General features: G+C 40.4%; 1 long non-coding RNA gene across 1 annotated transcript; it reads right to left on the reverse strand.

Annotated features, from left to right (window-relative positions):
• Positions 1-829: 829 nt before the first annotated feature.
• Positions 830-23831, reverse strand: LOC129639040 (uncharacterized). Its single transcript, XR_008708136.1, has 3 exons — positions 23271-23831; positions 7703-7840; positions 830-1275 (listed from the first exon to the last, which is right to left on the reverse strand). It is a non-coding gene; the product is annotated as an uncharacterized LOC129639040 (long non-coding RNA).
• Between the last annotated feature and the right edge of the window lie 157 nt (positions 23832-23988).

Consider the following 23988-nt stretch of genomic DNA (forward strand, 5'->3'; position numbering starts at 1 on the left):
GATGAGTGCAAATTTTTCTACTCCTCCACGAGAACTGTGGGATGTTTAAGTATTGATTTGTGAAACTTATTTTCCTCGTGCTCTTTATATAAAAGAGCAAGAGTTCTGAGCTTTATAATCTATTTTATGGCCATTCCTTCTTCAGAATTTGACTTAGAAAGGATCAAGTGAAAAATTAAAATAAGATTTTTTAAAAAGGGCTTAATTGGCTGGTAATGACCACTCCTGGTAAACGGTTAGGAAGATATTAGAACTCCTTGCTTTCATATCAAAAATTTAATATGGTTAAAGTAATTGAAGATGATTGCCAAATCACTAATGAGAAATGCTAGTGCTCTTTGATTTTTTTTTTAACTCTAGTGTGTATATCCTGGTTAGATTATAAGCAGGATACTTCATGAACTAAAGTACTGGTTCTCAAAGTGTGGTACCTGGACTAGCAACATCAACATCACCTGGAAACTTATTAGAAATGGAAGCTTTGGTGTGTCTTCCTGAACCTACTGAATCAGAAACCTGGGAAAGCAGGATGTAAAAAGATAACCGTATATGTTATAAAAAAAAAAGCTTCTAGGTGGCTTGATGCTTGATAAACTTTGAAAACTACTAACTAAAGGATGCATTTTCTATTCATTCACTTAGCATATTTTAATTGATTACTTAATGCATACCTTATACTTTCCTTCCCAGGTACTAGGATATAGCAGTGATAAAGCAAACTTGGTCCCTCCTCTCAAGGGTATTATATCAGTTGGGGATAATCAGAGAAACACTAACCACTTTAACTATTCAGAACAATGGATTTTTAATTCAGGGATTGACTACACAGGAAATGAACAACTGTGAAGGCAACAGTTGATAGTGAAACGGACAAGGAGATGATCACCTCTGGCCTGGACCACAAAGGGATATAGTGTTATTAGAGTTCAGGGGCCAAAGTCACCAGGCAGAACGCTCTGGAGTTGGCTGGAAGCACAAAGGAGGGGCAGATGCTGGCCTAGTCCTGAAACCACCTGGGCAGAGAGGGCAGAGAGGGGAGACATATCCTGGCTTCCTTCTTTCTTCCGCCCTTCCACCAGCACTGTGCTATTGTCCAAGCCGAGTAAGAAACCTGCTGGCAAGAGGCCTGGAAGTGCAGCCTACAGGTGACAATCAAGTGATACAGAGCAGAACTTGCTGGAGAACCACGGGGAGAAACAGGCCAGCGTGAGCACACGTGCTTCCTAGGGGATCCAGACTGTTACCTGAATCCTCTGTGTAGACTGTTCTCTGCACCTGTAATTTGTAGGTAGAAGTTGAGAAGGATTTTAAACTTGCACAGTATGTCAGAAATCTGAGTAAGTTAAAGACAAGGAATATCGCAGGGAAAATAAAAGTTCCAATTTATTTTTTATTCTGTCATTGTAACACATTTGTATTCTCTCCTAAATGAATGAGATATTTAGCATGAAAAGATGTTCATGTGCAAATAGAATAGGTGGATTAATTATACCACGTTTACTATCAGTTCATTTTTTAATACTGACTACAGTGATTTAAGCTTTCAAAAAGCCAAGCGCTCACACAAATCATGTCTCCAGAGACTGTGTGCTTTGTGCTGATCAATAAATATTCTGTTAATTATGGAGATATAGGGAAAATTACGCCATTTATAATTCTGCATGCATAAGAACAACTCTTCAAAGCTGAAAATACCTTTCTGTTTAGGTTGGCTTAATGCTCTGGAAGATGATTAGACCACATTCTCAATTAATCTTTTGGCAAGTTCTCTTTTCTTATTTTCCTACCAAGTGTATTTTGGTTTTGAAAGAATAGAATTCTTTAAAAGAATTCACTATCAACCTCCTTTTTTCCCCTTTGTGTTCCTATCTACCTTTAGAATAGTTGTTTGTGACATGATCTTTCATTCATTCAACAAATATTTGGTGCATGCTGATTTAGTGCAAAATATTGTTGTGGATAAAAATGCTTTTAAATCTTATAAGCAGAGCACAGTTCCTAAAGCTGGTTTTCGACAGTGTACTGATCAGATAGTCTCCAACTGTTAGATTTGTAACCTCATTTTAATTAACCTGTCCAAGCCTATTTCTTTCTCTGTAAAATAGGTCCTATCACATCTATCTCACAGAGCTTTGAGAATATGTACATTTTTATGAGTCTACTGCTATGTCTGGAATACTCTGAGTACAATTGTAACAATAAATGTTAGTTCCCTTCCTAAATTTTCTGCACACTTTTCCTCTCCCTAGATAATTTCATTTTTCTACATTTGTTCTCTAATGCCACCAAAGACCCTCTGTTCCTTTCTCATAGACTTCTTACATTTTTCACTATCAGAATAACTGACCATCATTGGCAGGTAATCCCAATGGAGGGAAAAGCTCTTTCATTCTTATTCTTGACATTGACTTCATTCATTCAAAAATGTTTATTGAGAGTTTATGTTCCAAGCATGCTTCTCAAGAGTGTAAGTTCTACTAAAATAGACAAGCCATTTCTACTAAGATAAGCAAGCTATTTTGCCTTGTTCAGTTAAAAAGGTATTTCAACAGCTACTTTCTATGTTTTTATTTGATTATCCATTCGTCTGTTTAGCTGAGCCAAGTCTTAACTGTGGCATGCAGGGTCTTTTAGTTGTGGCACGTGGGATCTCGTTCCTTGACCGGGAATTGAACCTGGATGCCCCCACATTGTGAGTGAGGAATCTTAGCTGCTGGACCACCAGGAAAGTTCCAACTATTTTCTACATTTATACTATATGCCAGGCTTTCTTCAAGGCATTGAGAATATAGCAGGAGACAAAAGTTTTTTGCCCCCTTAGAGTTGAGGCACTCTAATGATCAAAGACCAATAACTGACTAATTAACAGCCATTTATGAAATATAGCATGCAGGGATAAGAACTTTGAAGACGAAGCAGGATGAAGGGACTGTAGGGATGGTGTCTGAAAACATGACTCTTGGGTAGCAAGTGGAATGAAGTGAGGGCAAGCACTGTGAGTCCCTGCAAGGGGAACGGCTCCAGGCAGTAGAGAGGTAGAGTGCCAAGGCTAAGTGTCAGGCTGGTGGCTGGTGGATGCTGAAGGCTGGTGAGAAAGAAGGGCGAGGAAAGGCAGGGTACAGATGAGAACTGAGAGTCAGCAGGGCCAAGGTAAGGACTCTGCATTTCATTTTGTGGGTGTCAGAAGTAGAGAAATGGCATTTCTGACTTGCTTCCAAAGGATTCCCCTGGCTTCTTGGTGGAAGAAGGTCTGTAAGAGTCAGGAGTGGAAGAAGGCAGGTAGACAAAGGTGGTGGCTTGGAGTACATTAGTAGTGATAAAAGTGGTGAGAAGGGGGCAGATTTTGGATATCTTTTGAGGTGGAGTCAATAGGATTTCTGACAACTGAATATGGGAGGTGATGGAAAGAAAGGTGACAAGTGTGACTTCAAGGAGTTTGATTTGAGAAACTGGAAAATTTCCCCCATGGAATATAGACTCTAGTGAGGGAGAAAGAACACGAACAAATAAACACAAGTGAATAGCAGTAGCTGATGTGATGGGTGGTGGTGGGGTTGGGGACACTTTTCCAGGAAGTGGTGTTTGAGTTGGGACCTGGAGGATGATTGCTGGAGAAGACTCTTGAGCGTCCCTTGGACTGCAAGGAGATCCAACCAGTCCATCCTAAAGGAAATCAGTCCTGAATATTCATTGGAAGGACTGATGTTGAAGCTGAAACTCCAATACTTTGGCCACCTGATGCGAAGAACTGATTCATTTGAAAAGACCCTGATGCTAGGAAAGATTGAAGGCAGGAGGAGAAGGGGACGACAGAGGATGAGATGGTTGGATGGCATCACTGACTCAATGGGCATGAATTTGGGTAAACTCTGGGAGTTGGTGATGGACAGGGAGGCCTGGCATGCTGCAGTCCATGGGGTCTCAAAGAGTCAGACACAACTGAGCGACTGAATTGAACTGGAGGATGAGTGAGAGCTAGTTGGATGTGTGTCTTCAGGGGTGGGATATGCAGTGGAAGGCATGAATTTAGACATGTGCAAAGATCCTGAGGCAATAAGGAGCTTTATAATACATTTGAATGTTGCATAGACTCAACAGGAGAACCCAGCCTGGCTTGGTCACATGTATCTTCTACTGATTCACAACGTCTGCCAAAATCTACATATACCAAAGACCTTTTGCTTGCTTGCTTCTCATTCTGCAAAATTCCAGTCATCAGTTCTGATAATGTAGCTCTTTCATTTTAAAAACATTATAATTTTTACTTTGAGAAATAGAAATATAAAGTTCACAGAACAATAAAGCACTCATGCCCACCTTCAGAATCAACAACTATTAACCATCTTGGTTTCCAGTCTTTTTTTTTTTTTAAAGGAAATGAGACTTTATACGTAAAGCCAAGTTTTCTTTAACCATCATTCATCCACACAACTCACCCCTTCTTTGCTTTCAACAGAAGTAACCATTTGTATGATTGGATACTGTTCTTTTCTGTCCACTCAAAAAATTTTTGGCTGCATTGGGTCTTGGTTGCTGGTACATGAGACCTTTCCTCGTGGCATGCGGGCTCTTCCTTGGGGAATGCGCCCTTCTCTCTAGTTGTGGTGTGTGGTCTCCGGAGCGTGTGGGCTCTCTAGTTGTGGTGCTCAGGTTAAGTAGCTGCAGTGCATGGGCTTGGTTGCCCTGCAGCACCTGGGTCCTTAGTTCCCCCACCAGGGATAGAACCTGTGTTTCCTGAATTGGCAGGTGGATTCTTTACCACTAAGTCACCAGGGAAGTCACTCAAGCTATATTTTAAAAACAGTATTTTAAAAAATAATAATCAGAAGTCAAAATCAGGAGAGCATCCATGCCCTTTTAAAACCAGCATATATTCACTTTTTTCACAAGTTGCGAGATATATGATTCACAGACATCCAATTAACAGTGTAACAGGACAGGAACTGTTACCAAATTAATGATCTATGATTATCACACAAAAGGAGGTGATTATATTACCTGACAGACAAAAAGAAAAGTATTCAGTGAAGACAAAAAAGTATCACAACTATAAACTGAGAAAAAAGTTACTCACAGTTAAATTAGGAAGAGTATGCTTTGGTTCCTGTTTTCACAGTAGCATTAAAATAATGCATTTTCTCCTGTCTTAAGCATCAGTACATCTCTTAAAGGAGCATGTAGTTATCACCTACTCTCTGTTTTGTTTTTTCTCAATAGGTTTTATGAACATCCTTCACCAGGGAAAAGTATAAAAGAAACAACCCAGTGACTTTGAAAGTGGCAATCACTGATGGGCAACTGAATCATATTGAAGGCATAATTAATATATTTCCAACTGCTACTCATCCTTTCAGATTCAGATTAACTACCATCTTTGCTTGAAGCTTTGTCTAGCCTCTTTGATTATTAGATGCCTCAAAAATTTTGCTTTGAGAGGCAACCTGTTTTCCCCATTTATAAAACTTAAAATTGCATCAAGTTTCTCCCTTAATGATTTGCCCTATCGACCTTAAGCTTGCTCTATAAACATGTGCCGTGTTAACTTGGTCAGTGCCTCGCATTTAGAATGCTCTGAAAAATTACTTGTGATTTTGAGACCTTATCTTAATTTAACATTCACTTTCTCTTGTTTCATTCTCTTTTCTCCCCTAAAATCCATATTCTCTCATAGAGTACTCTTAATACTCTTCAAAAAGGCAGAAGGAAGAAAATAAATAGTGAAGAGCTTCAATTTCTAGACACTGTCTCATCAGTGACATAACTTTTTCCTTGAAAACATGCTATCTAAAGCAATTTGTTCATCCTTGTATTGGATTTACCAAAGATCAGCCATGGTAAGAACTCTATCTTTGGTGTCAGCACTTTATATTTCATTTTATAAGTTTAGGGCCCCAGAGGTTTCTTATTTAGCATTTTTCCTATAAATAAAGTGCATTGTTACTTGGTAGCACATGTGACTTTTTAATCTTTTCATTGGGTACCCACTGAATATTAGACTCTGGTCACATAAAGGTGAATAAAGAGGTAGAATTCAGACTTGTAGCAAAGTCATATCAGTAGAAAAATAAATAGAAAAAATGTTAAAATATGGATAATTTATTTTTTTTTTTGTTCCCTATTTAGCAAGGGAAAAGTGAAAGAGCTGTCTGTACTTGTTTTCTTTCTTTCTGCTTCTTTCCCACTTTCTTTCCTCATTCTTGCTTTCATTGGGCTTTTGTCCATATCACTTTAAACAGCTCTTGCCAAGATCATTAGTGATTTACTGCATCTTGCCAAATTTAAGGCCCAATTCTCTGTCTACATTTTACCTGAACTTCTTGGGCTTTGACATGAATAATTCTTGAAAGATTTTCTGTACCTAGCTTTTGGGCCCACTGCTAATAGACCATAACAGATGACCCCTTTTAGACAACTTTTGTATACCAGATCCATTTATCCAAGTGCCTAACTTTTCTACGTAGACCATATGTCTAATACTAGGCTCATGGTATTTTCCTTGAAATCTGCTCCTCTATCATGTTTCTCACAACAGTTAGTTATAAACTTTAGTCATCCTTTATTCCTCTTTTTTTTCCCCCACATATTCTTATTCCAGTAAAACTTTTGGGCCCATCTGCAAAATATTTTTTTGAATCTAATCTTCGAACACCATGTCCAACAAATTACTTGGTCCAAGCCAATGTCATCTCTTATAGATTACAGCAAGAGCTTCCCAACTGGTCTTAATCCCCTTCTATCTACCCACTACCCACCACCACTCACCTGATCTAGTCTCATAGAAAACAGAATAATCTGTTAAAAGTGTAAATCACACTTCACTCCCTGATTCAAAATTTTCCCACAGCTTTTAATAAAATCTTAAGTCCTGAGAGAGAGATGAAGTTGGTAGAGTAGGAAGATCCTGAGATTACCACCACCCTCCCCTCCTACACACACCATGAACACATCAAAACTACAGCTTCGTATAGAGCAACTCTCACTGAAAATAGCCTGAAGACTACAGAAATGCTTTCCTTCAACCAAGGATACAAAGAAAGAGCAACATGGAGCCTGGTAGGAATGGAGGATAAAAGATCTAGCTGGGATCCATCCCTGGCAGGTGACTTTGAAGAGGAGAAAGATATCACACGCCTGAGGATCCTCTAATGAATGAGGGGTTTAAGCCCCCATTTAGGCACCCAGCACTGGGGTCTAGCATTGGGAAGATTAGTTCCCAATGAGCTTGAAAACCAGTGGGGTTTACTGGAGGGTCAAAAGGAACCAAGACTCCCCTCTCAAAAAACATGCTCACAGACGTGCTTTTTCCCCATCCTAGAGCAGAGGTAGCAGACTGAAGAAGGCCTGGTGCTCTAACTGGCCTGTTAGGACTGCCCCCGTGAGGTCCGCTAGCCTGCACTGGGCTTCTGCTCCAGTCCTCCTGCTCTGTCTCTGCAAAGGGGAAGACCACCATTGTGCGCACCTGGGAAACTTGAGCCAGCCTAAAAGTGTGGCTCAGCCCCTTGTGCCCTGCCTCTGCCCATAAACAAGTCAAAGACCACAACTGTTGCCACACATCGGGGAAAAGTGAAACCAGCTCAGAAATACAACTCTAGGCCCTGGACCCTGATCCTGACCCCTAACAGGGCAGCAATGAACAGTGAACCCAGGAGAAGCCCTGGGTTGTAGTTGTCTTTAGCTGCAGCCCCTCTGACTCCAGTCTTACCTCCAAGAAGCCACAGTCACCAGAGCACCGTGGAAGAAGATGGCCCTTGTGACCTCTTCAGATCCAGCTCTCCCACCAAAGCCACTGGTCACAAACAGACTGCATAAGGTCATTCTCAACAAGGACAAGCCTTCAAGACTGGAATAGAGACAAACAGAAATTCAAAGAAAATGAGAAGACAGAGAAATAAGTTCTAAATGAAAGTATAAGGTAAAACCCTAGGAAAAAAACCCTAATGAAATGGTTATAATTTACTCGATAAAATTTCAAAGTAATAGTAATAAAAATGCTCATTGAACTTGGAGAATAATAGAGGAACAGAGAAAACTTTAACAAAGAACTAGAAATATAAAGAGGAACCAGTTGGAGCTGAAGAATATAGTAACTGAAATAAAAAATACACTAGAGGGAATTAATAACAGCCCAGGTGATACAGAAAAACCCGTAAGTACATAAGAACACATAATCTGGAAGATAGAATAATGGAAATCACCCAATCAGAGCAGTAAAAAAACATTTTTTTAATGAGCATAGATTAAGGGACATTTGGGCAACAAATGTCCTACTATAGAGGTCCTAGAAGAAGAGAGAGGAAGAGGCATAAAAAGTATTTGATGAAATTATGGTTGAAATCTTCCCTAATCTGAAGGAGGAAACAGATATCCAGGTCCAGGAAACACAGAGAGTCCCAAACAAGATGAACTCAAGGAGATTCACACTAAGATATATCATAATTAAAACGGCAAAAGTTAGGTAAAGAGAGAATTTAGAGAAAAACAAAGAGTCATAAATAAAGATACCCTCATAAGGTTATTAGCTGGTTTTTCAGCAGAAATTTTGCAGGCCAGAAAGGAATGGCATGAAATATTTAAAGTACTGAAAGAAAAAAAAGCCCTACGCTCTAGGATATTTTACCCAGAAAGATTATCATTTAGAATTGAAAAAGAGTTAGTTTCCCAGACAAGAAAAAGTAAGAGTTCATCACCACCAAACAAGTAGACATAATTATAGGTTGACATATATGAACTCCATGGTAACCACAAATCAAAAGTCTATCATCGATACACAAAAAACAAAGAGGAAAGAACTCAAATTCGACAATGAGGAAAATCATCAAACCAAAAGAAAAGAGGCTAAAAGAAGAAACAGAGAAGTACAAAAAACAACTAGAAAATAGCAAAATGGCAATGCCTGTCAATAATCACTTAAATATAAATGCATTAAGTGCACCAATCACAAGACTTATGGCATTGATTGTGATAAAAGGGTCAAGACAGAAAAAGCATATCATATCTGTAAACATACATGCACTTAATGTAGGAGCACTTGAGTATACAAAATAAATATTAACACAAATAAAAGGAGAAATTGACAATAATAATAGTGGGGGACTTTAACACCCCAATTACATCAATGGATAAATCATCCAGATAGAAAATCAATAAGGACACAAAAGCCTTAAATGACACATTAGACCAGGGGGACTATATAGATATCTATAGGATATTCTGTGCTCAAACAGCAGCATGCACATTCTTTTCAAGTGCCCTTGACACTCTCCAGGGTAGAATAGATGCTAGGCCACAAAATAAGTCTCAATAGATTTAAGAAAAATGAAATTATATCAAGCATTCTTTCTGACCACACAGGTAAGAAACATGAAATCAATTATACTACAAAAAAAAAATGGAAAAAAGACAAAAACATGGAGGCTAAACTACATGTTACTAAAAAACAAACAGGTCAATGAAGATATCAAAGAGGAAATCAAACAATACTTTGAGACAAGTGAAAATGGAAGCACAACTTTCCAAAGTCTACAAGATGCTGCAAAGCAGTTCTAAGAGGAAAGTTTAAGCAGGCTTACCTCAGGAATGATAAAACTCTCAAACAACCTAACTTTGCATCAAAAAGAATTAGAAAAAGAATAATTAATTATAATATAATGTCAAGTATTAATAAATACTATGAAGATCATAAAACTTCTTGATTACATAGAAACAGGATGCTCTTTGACATTGGTCTTAGGAAATATTTTTTTATAAATCTGTTTTTTCAAAGGAAATAAAAGTAAACATAAACAAGTGGGACATAATCTTAACTTAAAAATTTGCATAGCAAAAGAAATCACCACAAGATGAAAAGGCAGCCTACTAAATGGGAGAAGATATTTGTAAGTGATATGTCTTATATGTAGTTTATATTCAAAATATATAAAAAAAGTGTTAGTCACTCAGTCATGTCTGACTCTTTGTGACCCCACACACTCATATAACCCAATAAAAGAATAGATAATGTCATTAAAAAGTGAACAGAGGAATTGAATAGGCCTATTTTTTATAGAAGACATACAGATGGCCAACAGGCGCATGAAAAGATGTCCAGTATCACTGATCATTAGGGAAACGCAAATCAAAAGCAGCATGAGATAGCACCTCATGCACACACACTCTGTCGCTCAGTCATGTCCGACTCTTTGCGACCCCATGGACTGTAGCCCACCAGGCTCCTTTGTCCATGGGATTTCCCAGGCAAGAATACTGGAGTGGGTTTCCACTTCCTCCCCAAGGAAATCATCCCAACCCAGGGACTGAACCTTTGGCAGGCAGGTTCTTTACCATAGTTCCACCTGGGAAGCCCATGAAATATCACCTCAGGCACGTCCAAATGGCTATCACCAAAAGATAAGAAATAGCAAGTGTTGACGAAGATATGGAAAAAGGGAATCCTTGTACACTGTTGGTGGGAATGTAAATTGATAGTCACTATGAAAAACTGTGGGCTTCCCAGGTGGCTCTAGTAGTGAAGAATCTGCCTGCCAATTCAGGAGACCTAAGACAAAAGAACCTGCCTGCCAGTTCAGGAGACGGAAGACACACGGGTTTGATCACTGGGTCGGGACGTGATCTCCTCACTTCCCTGGAGGAGGGCATAGCAACACACTCCAGTATTCTTGCCTGGAGAATCCCGTGGACAGAAGAATCTGGCAGGCTACAGTCCGTAGGGTCTCACAGAGTCAGATATGATGGAAGTGACTTAGCATGCACACATGCATGAAAAACTGTACAGAGATTTCTTTAAAAATTATATAAAAAATACCATATTATCCAGAAATTCCACTTATATGTATTTATCAAAAAAAGATACTAATTTGGAAAGATACATATGCTTCTCTTGTGGCTCAGCTGGTAAAGAATCTGCCTGCAATGTGCGAGACCTGGTTCCATCCCTGGGATGGGAAGGTCCCCTGGAGAAGGGAAAGGCTACCCACTTCAGTATCCTGGCCTAGAGAATTCAATGGGCTATATACAGTCCATGAGGTCCCAAAGAGACACGACCGAGCGACTTTCACTTTCATTTTAATGAACCACGATGTTTTATTTTAAAAAAAATTTACTTGTTTTAAATGGAGGATAATTGCAGTATTTTGATGATTTTTACCATACACAGTATGATTCAGCCATAGGTTATACATGGTCCGCTCCGTCCTGAAACCCCTCCCACCCTCCTCCCCACCCTATCTCTCTAGGTTGTCACAGAGAGCTGGCTTTGGGTGCCCTGTTTCTCAGTGTTTTATTTATAATAGTTAAAATATGGTAACAACTGAAGTGTTCATCAACGGATCCATGGATAAAGAAGATGTGATGTATATATACACAGTGGAATATTATTCAGTCAGAAGGAATAAAAAGCTGAGGATGTTGGTGAGGATGTGGTGAAAAAGGAGTGCTTGTACACTATCTTGCCATTTGCAACAATATGGTTGCTTAGTGGAATAAGTCAGAGAAAGAGAAATACTTGACGTTTTCACTTTTATGTGGAATTTAAAAAACAAATGGAATGAAACAGAAGTAGAGTTACAGATACAAAGAACAAACTAGTAGTTACCCACAGGATGGGAGGGAGTGGGAGGAGGCACAAAATAGGTGACAGGGATGAAAAGAAGCAAATTATTGGGTAAAAGCAAATTACAAGGAAGTAATGTACAGTATAGGGAACAGAGCCAATTATGTATAATGTATCAAAAGATGGCGTTACTGTGTTGGACCCTTGAACCTAGTGTATTATTGTAGATCAACTCTACTTCCATCAGAAAAATTCAAGTCCTAACAATCACCTAAGAGGTCCATGTGACTTGACATCTATCCACAATTCTGACCTAATTTCTCCATTCTTATTGCTCATTTTGTTTCATTGCTACTCCTCAAGCATATGATATGTGAGTTTTCTAGCTTTTGTATTTGTTGTTCTTTCTGGTGGCATGCTCTTTACTCAACTATTCAGAGAACCTGCTTTCTTACTTTCTTAAGATTCTTGCTCAAACATCACTTTCTTATAAAATAGCATCTATTTGTCATTTTCTATCTCTTTAACTTTAGATACCTTTAATAGTATATTTATTTATTCAACTTTAGTTACCTAGGTAGTATTTAATACTGCTTGACATCATATTATACTTTCTAATATGTTTGTTTGATGGTGATTCTTTTCCCAGTTAAATGTAAGGTATATGACAGAAAAGATTTTATTTTGTTTACTGCGTTCTCAGTGCCTAGAGCAGGGTCTGGCAATAGAATAGGTCCCAAATAAGTATTTACTGAATGAATAGATGAAGAAATTTACAGAATGCTAGAAATGATGGTAGTAGAATATAGTTACATTCAAAATACCAGAGAAAATGTAAGTGTCTTACTAAAACAAACCTATTTTGAGTGTCTATTATGTATCTGAAACTGTGCTGAGTGCTGGGGCTATAAAGATGTGTGGTATATTGGAAGTTAACATTATCAACCTTCTGGTTCCTACCAGTCTGGGGTCTACATGTTTGTGGGCAGCATGCAGTTACTTTCTTACACTTGGTTGGGTTTTAGTATCCTCAAAAACAATTCAAGGTATGGCTCAGGATATTATCTATAACCCTTAAGGAGGAACTAAAAGTCTTCGATTTTATTTTATTGTTAAACTACTGTAATTTTGTCTTGCTTGACTGCTATTGTTGTTGTTTCTGTCTTTTCTCACTTCTCTGATTAAATATACTCTTTGGAACGTGGGGAAGGTCTAAGAGGCTAAATCCTTTTTACAAACAAGAGGTAGGAGACATGGAGGGTATGTTGCCAGGAAGGCCCCACAGAGTCTGGCTCAGTTTCAAGACCACAAGTTCCTATCCAGTCTGTTTGTAGGGTGAATTGGGAGCAGGAGGATGTTAAGTGAGTGAAAAGTGTCTGCGGTCAAAGTAGTGATACACACTACCTTATGGATGAAGCCTGAGCATATTACACTGAGAAGCCAAACACAAAAAGGTCACATATTGTATGATTCCATTTATATGAAATATCCAAAACAGGCAAATCCATAGAGACAGAAAGCAGACTCATGGTTGCCAGGGGCTGAGCAGAAGGCAAATGAGGAATAACTGCTTACTGGATATGGGTTTTATTTTGAGGCAATTAAAATTCTTTGGACCTAAATGTAAATGAGTATATTATGAATGTACCAAATGCTACTGAATTGTTCCCTTCAGAATGGTTAATTTTATATAGTACATTTCACCTCAATAAAGAAAATACACGTCGAATGAGAGCAAAAGCAAACACAGCAAAATGTTAACAACTGGCGGATCTAGGTACCGGCCATCAGGAATTCATCGTACTTACGCTAGCAACATTTCTGTTAGGTTTAAAATTTTTCAAAAGAAAAAGTTAATAAAATATCTCTAGAAAACAAAGAAATCAGTTACTGATATTGCAAGACTGAGGTCACCAGTTGCAATCTAAAATTCATACAGTTTCATATCTATCATTTGATCACTGGCATGTCAAAAATAGGAACAACTCTTACTTCATTGGCTGGTAAGGTTTCGAACAATGAAAATTACTTTCCAGTGGAGTCACAAGCCAACACTCTTTAACTTCAGAACCTATTAACATGCAGATTTCTGAACATCAGCACCTAAAAATGCATTTATTGGGTCCTTTTGAACAGGTGGTAGTAAGATGTGGTTTAACTGAAGGGTCTGAGCTTTGGAAATTACATGTGTATATTCTGGCTTTGTCACCCGCAGATGAGTCTTACCAATGCACTGATGGATAAAAGCAAAAGGGTGCAAGCTGTCTGAGAGTTTCACAGCAGTAACACTAGGGGCACAAGTGACCATTTTGACCCTTGCACAGAGTGTCCTGAAACTCAAGCAGTGATATAGTAAAGATAATACCCCATCCTGTCACCTCATAACAACCAAAAAATGGCATGTCTGCCTCTAATGCACAGAGGGTCCAACGGAGTTAATGCCTCCCTGGTTTCTTACAGGTCCAACACCTAATTCTAAATTCCCCATTCAACCATGTCTGAGGCCTGAGGCAACAGATCAAGCCTGTCTACACATGGCGAGAGGCTGCTTGCTTCTCTGACCAAGATGTACACACACAAAAAAGTACATAAGGATGCGAAAGGTTATATCGTAATGTGATCATGCTTAACACTACTGAAGCTGTACATTTAAAAATAGTTAAGATGGTGGACTTCATGTTACGTGTTTTCTACCACAATAATTTAAAAATACATAAGTCCCAAGTTTCAGTTTTCACACAGCAGACATGAGAATGGCTTCCTTTGTGTCCAAAATGAAGGTACACTGCCAATCTGTAAAGCCTGATGCAACTTAACACACTTCAAATGAAATACAATCTGTTCCTATGGAGGAAAAAAAAATAACCTAGAAAAACACTCAAGCCTCTGCACAAATCTATGTTCAGTAAGAAAAATGGGCGTAAGAACAGGTTATGGCAGAAGGACATTAAAAATAGAAAAGAACTATTGAGTTGAAGGTGTTACCTCAAGAGATAAGTACCAATAAATACTGTAAAACAGCTGTCTCCATATATCAGATGATGACATGAATGGATCCATTCCTGTTTAAGGTTTACGCGTTGCTTCTGAGATGCAATTTATTGTTTATCTTGACACTGCTTTGGGATTTACCAAATCACTAAAGGGAATGGGAAGTTCAGTTCATAAATATAACCTTTGTAGGATGACACATACAAGGATGTTCCACTTCAATAACTGAGTTCTTTTTCATTTTTTCTTGCAAAATTTTAAATTTTCCCAGAATTTTGATCATGCCTATAAGAACAAATCTATGTTCAACCAACAGGGCCTCTTCATTCACACTTTAACACCCAAGGGGTAATAGTTTCAAAAGATTAAAATGCTATTCTTCTCTATGTGTTATCTATATTGCAGTGAGTGTTGTCTTAAGATTTGGTAGAAGCCTTCACTGGAGGCATTTCAAGTATGGAAACAGATGAAGGAAGAAATATCTGGAGTGGTGGATCCTACCAGGTAAGTAGGGGTCAGCTCTGACTTTCATTCTATTTCTCTTTTTCCCTTCCTTTCACCTTATGCCCAGAAGTTTGTATAAGTAGACCTTTTCTTGTGATAAAAACAGTGCCTTAATTTTGGACCTAATAACACTTCAGAATAAATGCAGGGAGTTCCCTGGTGGTTCAGTACTTAGAACTCCAAGCTCTCACTGCCAAGGGCCTGTGTTTGATCCTGCTCAGGGAACTAAAATCCCACAGGTGACACAGTGCAGACAAAAAGCAAAGAAGAATCCAAATTTTTGCAGAAGTGAGAATTTGGGAGAGCATGTTTTCCAAACATGCGTACATAGGCATTATTTTTTCATTCATCAGTTCAGGGCTCACCTTGTTGTGGATGTCTGAAAAGATGGCCACAAATTCTCTGACACTCCTTCCATAAATCAGCAGGGTCTAATTCTCCCCTTCTACTGCCTTGAACCTGGGCTGGCCTTATTTGGAAGAAATACAATTTAGGAGAAGTGATGCTACGTGACTTCCAAAGCCTGGCAGCTTCTGCTTAGTTCTCTCTGAATACCCGCTCTCTGGATAGCTCTCTCCTGGGACCCAGCCACCATGCTCTGAGAGGCCCAGGACACATGCAGAGGACAGGTGTAGGTACTCCGGTGGACAACCCAAACTGCAGTCCTACCTGACAGCCGGGATCAGCTGCCAGGCTTGTGCAAGCCATCATGGATATCCAGCGCAGCTGAGATTCTGATGACTGTAGGCACAGCGGACACTTGACTGCAACTGTGTGAGAGACCCCAGTGAGAACTGCTCAGGTGAAACTTCCTTGAATGTCTGACCCACACAGTGGTGAGCAAGGTTAAATTTTAGTATATATAAAATTACCCTGAATTTGGGGGTAATTCATTATACAGCAATAGATAGCTAAGCAAAGGAAAATAACAGAATATGAAACTATATAGCAACAGAAATTGTCAAGCAAGAAAATAAAATTAAGATAATTTGGCCATGAAACGGTCCATTTGTTTTTGTTTTTGTTTTTTTCCCATTTAAACATGAGCATTTACAAGTTAAGAGATCTGTGTTTTTATGTTGCTCAGAGTAGAAAGACATAGATTCAGAAATGTAATTTTAACAATTAAAAGTATAGATGTTTTCATGTAATCAAAATATATTGTCAGATACTGTACTAGAGATCAGCACAAATTCTGTCCTCAAGGAACAAACAGTCTAGTGCGATACATGGCATGTTAAAAAACATTTCAATGAGTTTCATGTGCATAAAATCCTTACAATATTTCCAGGCACATCCTAAGTGTCATGTACCTGCAAACAAAGTAAATAAATATACATTCACTTATTTAGTCGACAAATACTTATTTATCATCTTCTCCATGGCAGGCCCCACGTGAGGTGCTCAACATTCAGAAAATTCAACATTCAGAAAACTAAGATCATGGCAGCTGATCACATCACTTCATGGCAAATGGATGAGGAAAGAGTGACAGACTTCTTTTTTGGGGGGGGGGGAGGGCTCCAAAATCACTGCAGATGGTAACTGCAGCCATGAAATTAAAGATGCTTGATTCTTAGAAGAAAGATATGACCAATCTAGGCAGTGTATTAAAAAGCAGAGACATTACTTTCCCAACAAAGGTCCGTCTAGTCAAAGCTACGGTTTTTCCACTAGTTATGTATGGATGTGAGAGTTGGACTGTAAAGAAAGCTGAGCCCCGAAGAATTGATGTTTTTGAACTGTGGTGTTGGAGAGGACTCTTGAGAGTCCCTTGGAATGCAAGGAGATCCAACCAGTCCATCCTAAAGGAAATCAGTCCTGAATATGCAGTCCTGAATAAGGACGGATGCTGAAGCTGAAACTCCAATACTTTGGCCACCTGATGCAAAGAACTGACTCATTGGAAAAGACCCTGATGCTGGGTAAGATTGAAGGTGGGAGGAGAAGCAGACAACAGAGGATGAGATGGTTGGATTGCATCACTGGCTCGATGGACAGGAGTTTCAGTAAATTCTGGGAGTTGGTGATGGACAGGGAGGCCTGGCATGCTGCAATGCATGGGGTCACAAAGAGTCGAACTTGACTACTGAACTGAACCAAACATGGTGGGACCCGTGTGAAGTGCTAGAGAAAGAGTGCTGAATAAAGAGTTTACATTCAGAGGACAGGACAGATACTGAACATTCAACAAGCACGGGTATCCTGGAAGCATTCCTGGGATGCTTGGGAAGCCAGAGAAGGCTGCTGATCCCAGGAAGGCTAAACAGGCTAGGCTAGACCAGGCCAAGCCTAGAGAGATTTAGCAGCATGTCTGATAGCCAAATAACAAGAAAAGTAGTTTACCCCAGACCCAAATGGAAATCTAATATGTAAAGTCAAATTTGGGAGAGGCCTGAAGGCCAGTGAGGCAATCAAGATCTGTTCCACAAATTCCACACTGGATCAGAAGGAAAGTCCAAGTGCAGAGACAAGCACTGGACTGCATGCACTGGACCACACATGAGAGCTGAAGAAGACAATGTTGTTGGAATAGAAGACTGGGAGCAGTGCTCAAGCCTCTGGTACTTTGGCACTAGAAATAGAGTAGAACACCCATTGCACAAACAGGTCTGGACCAAGATATGTTGCAGCTGAGGAAAACTAAGATTTAGATATGTGCTTCTGATGCTGTCCTTCCAATCTTAATGCAACAGTTTCTTACTGAGGCAGTAGAACTGGCACCAGGATGATTTTTGTCATTTCTACTGTCTACTTCACTAAAGTAGGACTGATTTGTATGTTGATGGTTATAGAAGTAGTCACACATGTAGATCTGAGTTAAATGGTACCATATTTCTGATTTCCATTGGAAATGCTATTACCTTTACAGATTGGTGCTCAAAACCATTATGCATTTGGTCTGTCTTTTAACTTGGCTCTGAGCCTGAAGGATCCCAGAATACAAGTGTCTGCTAATTGCCCTGGTGTGAATGGCCAAGGGCTGGTGTGTGTGTAGGTGTATGTGCATATAAATAAAAGTGTATCTGTGTGTTATTGTTTGTATGTATGTGTGTGTGTGTGTGTGTGTGTGCATGCATGTGTCCCTCCTCCTGAACAAGGTGGATTCTACCAGGGTTAGAAGTATGTCAGTAGTATTGAATCATCTAAATTTTATCACTTGAGAGTTTAGGACTCAACACTTTTTATATAGCCTTTTCCCTTTTTCTTCAAAACCCAGAGCTTGGATTCAGGAGTCTGCAAGCATGGAGTCCACCCAAAGATGGGCACGATAAAGGATAAACATGGTAGAGACCTAGTAGATGCTGAAGAGATCAAGAAGAGATGGAAAGAATACATGGAAGAATGGTATAAAAAAGATCTTAATGAACCGGATCACTACAATGGTGTGGTTAGTCACCCAAACCCAGACATTCTGGAGTGTGAAGCCAAGCGGGCCTTAAGAAGCACTGCTGTTAATAAAGCTAGTGGATGCGATGGAATTCCAACAGAACTATTCAAATCTCTAAAGGAGGATGCCATCAAAATGTTGCATTCATTATGTCAACAAATCTGGAAGACCCAGCAGTGGCCACAGGACTGGAAAAGGTCAATCCTCAACCCAATTCCCAAGAAAGGTGGTACTAAAGAATGTTCTAACCATCAGACAATTGCACTCATTTCCCATGCTAGTAAGGTCATGCTTAAAATGTTGAATACTAGGCTTCAGAATTAGGTGAATCACGAACTTCCAGATGTCCACACTGGGTTTAGAAAAAGAAGAGGAACTAGAGATCAAATTGCCAACAGTTGCTGGAGTATAGAAAATGCAAGGGAATTTCAGAAAAACAGCTATCTCTGTTTCATCGACTACACGAAAGCCTTTGACTGTATAGATCATGACAAACTGTGGAAAGCTCTCAGAGAGATGGGAATACCAGACCATCTTACCTGTCTCTTGAGAAACCTGTATGCAGGTCAAGAAGCAACAGTTAAAACCCTGTATGGAACAACTGACTGGTTTAAGATCGAGAAAGGAGTATGACAGGGCTGTCTGCTGTCACTCTGTCTAACCTACATGCAGAGCACATCGGGAGAAATGCCAGGCTGGATGAGTTGCAAGTCTGAATCAAGATAGGCAGGAGAAACATCAACAGCCTCAGATATGCAGATGATATCACTCTAATGGCAGAAAGCAAAGAGGAACTAAAGAGCCTCTTGATAAGGGTGAGGGAGGAGAGTCAAAGAGCGGGCTCAGGATGGGGAACACATGTATACCTGTGGCGGATTGATTTTGATATTTGGCAAAACTAATACAGTTATGTAAAGTTTAAAAATAAAATAAAATTAAAAAAAAAAGAAATGGCAAAAAAAAGGAAATAAATAAAAAATAGATAATAAGGCATACAGAATAAAAAAAAAAAAAAGCTAAATATTCAAAACACTAAGGTCATGCCTTCTAGCCCAATTACTGCATGGCCAATAGAGGGGGAAAAGGTGGAAGTAGTGACAGATTTCCTCTTCTTGGGCTCCAAAATCACTGCAGATAGTGACTGCAGCCATGAATTCAGAAGACAGTTGCTTCTTGGCAGGAAAGCAATGACAAACCTAGACAGTGTGTTGAAAAGCAGAGATGTTACTCTGCCAACAGAGGTCCATATAGTCAAGGCTATGGTTTTCCCAGCCATCATGTATGGCTGTGAGATCGGAACACCAAAGAATTAATGCCTTCGAACTGTGGTGATGGACAAGACTCCTGAAAGTCCCTTGGACCTCAAGGGGTCGAACCAGTCAAACTTTTTTTTTTTTTACTTTACAATATTGTATTGGTTTTGCCATACATCAACATGAATCCGCCACGGGTGTACACGTGTTTCTCATCCTGAGCCCCCTCCCACCTCCCCCCCATACCATCCCTCTGGGTCATCGCGGTGCACCAGCCCTGAGCATCCTGTATCATGCATTGAACCTGGACTGGCGATTCATTTCACATATGATATTATACATGTTTCAATGCCATTCTCCCAAATCATCCCACCCTTGCACTCTCCCACAGAGTCCAAAGACTGTTCTATGCATCTGTGTCTCTTTTGCTGTCTCGCATACAGGGTTATCATTACCATCTTTCTAAATTCCATATATATGTGTTAGTATACTGTATACTATCCAGCAAATCTTAAGGGAGATTAAGCCTGAATATTCACTGGAAGGATTGATGCTGAAGCTGAAGCTCCAGTACTTTGGTCATCTGATGCAAACAGAAAACTCATTAGAAAAGTCCCTGATGCTGGGAAAGATCGAGGGCAGGCAAAGAGGGTGTCAGAGGATGAGATGGCTGAACGGCATCACTGATGCAATGAACGTGAACTTGGGCAAACTCCGGAAGATGGTGAGGGACAGGGAGGCCTGGCGTGCTGCAGTCCATGGGGTCACAAAGAGTGGGATATGACTGGGCAACTGAACTACAAACATGGTAAAGCCCTGCCTGTGATCCTTAATGGCTGTAAGACCCTGGCTTTAAACCCCATTAAGTGGTAGTTTCCTGAGCTTTAAAATGGGGATAATAATATTTCGCTCCTAAGATTGCTGTGAAGAAAAAACAGCATACTGAAAGCATTGAATGTGATTCCTGGATCATCATAAATACTAAGTAGAAGCTCTTATGGTTAGAATTATAGGTACTAAACAAGGGCTACAAACATCTAGATACCACCCACCCAAACTAGGGTTTATACTCATTTCCCAACGTTACGGCATGCCTTATAAAGAGTTAAAATACTAAACAAACTGTAGACATAACTAAAGCAACCCAATTAAAATGGTTCATCACTTGCCACTTTAGAAGGTACTCAAAAGCTAGTCAATTCTCTTCTAGACAAACAGATGGCCTTTCCTCATCTTAATATACGTAGAATGATTTTGTGAACACAAGCTGATCTGTCTTAAACCCTAAGCATTCTTTTATCTCTACATAAATCAGTACTTCAAAACAAAATTTTTAAAGAACAAACTTCCATTTTGCTCAAAACGAGAGTCCATTAACGGATGCCTTTAAACTTAGCAAGCTCTCCAGCCGTCTTATCGGTGGGTTTCTGTTGTCTCCCTCAAATGCACACTGATGGCCAGGCCTCAGCAGTATCAGATGGAATGAGATGCAGCTAGCCAACAGTCCAGGACCACCTTCTTCCTGGGCTAGATTTTAACACTTCTATGCTGCTGCTGCTAAGTCACTTCAGTCGTGTCCAACTCTGTGCGACCCCATAGACAGCAGCCCACCAGGCTCCCCCATCCCTGGGATTCTCCAGGCAAGAACACTGGGGTGGGTTGCCACTTCCTTCTCCAATGCAGGAAAGTAAAAAATGAAAGTGAAGTCGCTCAGTCATGTCCGACTCTTAGCGACCCCATGGATTGCAGCCTAGCAGGCTCCTCCCCCCATGGGATTTTCCAGGCAAGAGTACTGGAGTGGGGTGCCATTGCCTTCTCCATAACACTGCTATAGTGGACATTTAATCCATTAATTAATGATGAAAAAGAAGGGATAAGAGTGCTATATTCGGACATCAATAGTTTCAAACAGCCTAATGAGACTGTTTGGAAGGCATACTAGGATGCCTTCCAAAATTGATTAGCCCTATCATTGATGGGAGTAACTGAAGAAAACATTCAGCACAGTTTGATTCAACAGTTCTTTTCTGAACTGCCCATGAATCCTCAAACTGAAGTTCATTTGGAGTTTTTTTATACCATGTTTACAGAGATCCTGAACCATGAAAAAGAACAGCTCCTTATCACCAACTGCTCCATCTGTTCATCTATTCATCCATCACTCTATCCATCCATTCATCCATTACCCATCCACCCATCCAGCTGCCTCACAAATACTTACTGAATGCTTTTCCTCTCATGGAGCTTACCAAGAATGATGACATATAATAGCAGCTATTATTCTAGAAATAACAATAAATAAAATAAATGAGGGGTGAAGGAATACAGTGCAGTATATGTGTGCAAATTTAAATAGGAGAGAAGGGATGGTCTCAGTAAGTAGGTAATACTTGGGCAATGACCTGAAGGAGGTGAGGGAATAAACCATGCATATGTCTGAAAGAAGAATGTTCCATATAAAGAAACAGCATGTGCAAAGCTGAGTGTGTACTTTGTGAGATGGAGAAATACCAAGGAGGCCTAACATAGCACAATTCCACTGGTCTATGAGACCAGAAAGCCCTGATATTTTCCCACACTGTGTTATCCTGGGTTCCCTGGAAAACAGAGCCAGAAGAAAGGTTTAAATGCTAAAGCTTTCATGGGAGGTATAATCCATGGCAGCTAAAGTGAGGAGAAAAGAGGGAGATTCAAATACAAGGTGAGGGACTTCCCTGGTGGTCCAGTGGCTAAGACTCCACACTCCCAAAGCAGGGGGCCTGGGTTCAGTCCCTGGTCTGGGAACTAGATCCTACATGCCGCAAAGAAGAGTTCACACACCACAACTAAAGATCCCAGGTGCCACAACGAAGACTCCGAGCAGCCAAATAAATAAATAAATATTCAAAAATAAGATGATGTCCTGTGATACTGGCCACTGCTTCCCAACAAACTTTCCATCAAACTCTATAAGAGAAACAGCTGCTTCTCTCAGGTGTGTCCACCAGGTACCAAGATGAAAAGAAAGAACTGTGCCCCATTACAATCCATCTACTTAATGTTATTTAATCCAGTATTCTCAAACTATTTTGATTATTGACTATTCTTTCCACAGAGCACCTTTATATAATGGAAGTAGTTTGACAAAACACCATCTGTATAATCTTCTCCAAGGAGATTGGGCAACACACCCTACTGTGTAATAATTAAAATATTCCCAGATCTTAGCAGTTTGGGAATGAATGATGTCACATTTTTATGCCCAAACTGGACTTCCCTGGTTACGTAGTGGTAAAGAATCCATCTGCCAATGCCGGTACACTGGTTCAATCCCTCCCTGTCCATATGCCCTGGAGCAACTAAGCCGGTGAACCACAACTACTCAGCCCACGTGCCCTAGAGCCAGTGCTCCGCAAGAGAAGCCACTGCCAGGAGAAGCCCCGGCTCTCCCCAGCTAGAGAAAGCCCCTGAGCAGCAACAAAAATCCAGCACAACCAAAAGCTAACTAAATAAAATTTTAAACACACACACATTTATGCGTAAATTAAGGATTCCTAGACCAAGACCTGGAGAAGGCAATGGCAACCCATTCCAGTACTCTTACCTGGAAAATCCCACGGACGGAGGAGCCTGGTAGGCTGCAGTGAATGGGGTCGCGAAGAGTCTGATACGGCTGAGTGACTTCAATTTCACTTTTCACTTTGATGCATTGGAGAAGGAAATGGCAACCCACTTCAGTGTTCTTGCGTGGCGAATCCTAGGGATGGGGGAGCCTGATGGGCTGCTGTCTATGGGGTCTCACAGAGTCGGACACGACTGAAGCGACCTCGCAGCTGTTCTGCTGCATCCCACATGCCAGCAAGGCCTCACTTGCCCAGTTTCACGACCAATGAAAGGGCCCTAATTCAGCGACAGAGAAGAAGACATCATGCTTTACCCGATGGAGGACCTTGTCTGTCTCAAGCAAGGTCCTGGAACAACATCCCATCATGTGCAACGCAGGAGCAAGCAGGCAGGATGGACACGTTGGCAGGTTTCACTGCTGGGGCCTGGGGGAAGCCAGGATTACCAATTGTATGGGAATTGACCTCAAATGATTCCTGTCAGGCAGATGCCCTGGAGAAGGAAATGGCTATGCTCGGCTGGAGAATGCCTGGCAGGCTACACTCAAAGACTGGGACCTGGCTGAACATGCACGCGTGCAGTAACGCAGGCACCCACGCACACAGGCGCCCATGAACGCACAGACTCAGGCACCCGCTTACGCACGCTGGCGGCCAAGCACGCAGCCACGCACCCACACACGCAAGCACATACGTACC

This window comes from Bubalus kerabau, chromosome X (assembly GCF_029407905.1).
Source record: "Bubalus kerabau isolate K-KA32 ecotype Philippines breed swamp buffalo chromosome X, PCC_UOA_SB_1v2, whole genome shotgun sequence".
Taxonomy (NCBI): Eukaryota; Metazoa; Chordata; class Mammalia; order Artiodactyla; family Bovidae; genus Bubalus; species Bubalus kerabau.